The following is a 772-nucleotide window of genomic DNA, read 5'->3' as shown; positions in this document are numbered from 1 at the left end:
TGTGTGTGTGTGTTCTCATGCCTGACAGACAAAGGTATCTTGTTGACATTGGGGTTGTTTTGTGTTAAGAAAGATTGTCTTGGACTATAGAAGAATGAACTCACATCCTTTGCAAAACATCTGGAAAACTGCACTTGAGTTGTAGCGTTGACACCCTTCCTCTGCTTGTCCTCTGCTTGTCCTCAACTTGTCCTTGCCTTTAATTCTGTCACACAAACACAAACGCCGTTCGTGTTTAAGTGGATCAACAGGACTAAAGATACATGATGTATGAGCTTTAATTCTCATGCAACATGTGACGTGTGACTCTTGTGCTTATTTTTACTTTCTTTACTTTTCCTACTTTTTACTGTGTTGTTCTACCAAAATATATTGTGCCCCAGTTAATTCAGTGATGCTGGGGGATGCTGAGTTGGGGCATGATGAATATGAATGATAAATAGAATTTGGGCTTTTCTAACCAACCATCACAGGAAATATATATATAAAAAAAAAACAGGAAACTTTGGAACAGACTCAGGGTGAAATATTTAGATTATGTGAGACAGATTTAGTTTTAATAAGTGGGGGACAGTTTCCTTGCATGGTGAGAGAACTTTGAAATTCAGTTGTGACGCTGGAATCTAAGGTGATGTGCCTTTATGTGGGGTATGTATATTCTGGAGAAATCCAGTACCACGACATGTAACCTGATATAGAGCGAACAACAACACAGCAAGTAATGTAACCAATTAGTAAGTTTGTGGGTTAGCAAACTGAAGCTAACATGCAG

Source organism: Micropterus dolomieu, linkage group LG09 (genome assembly GCF_021292245.1).
Source record: "Micropterus dolomieu isolate WLL.071019.BEF.003 ecotype Adirondacks linkage group LG09, ASM2129224v1, whole genome shotgun sequence".
Taxonomy (NCBI): Eukaryota; Metazoa; Chordata; class Actinopteri; order Centrarchiformes; family Centrarchidae; genus Micropterus; species Micropterus dolomieu.
The sequence above is the reverse complement of the archived record's forward strand: the minus strand, read 5'-3'. Positions refer to the sequence as shown.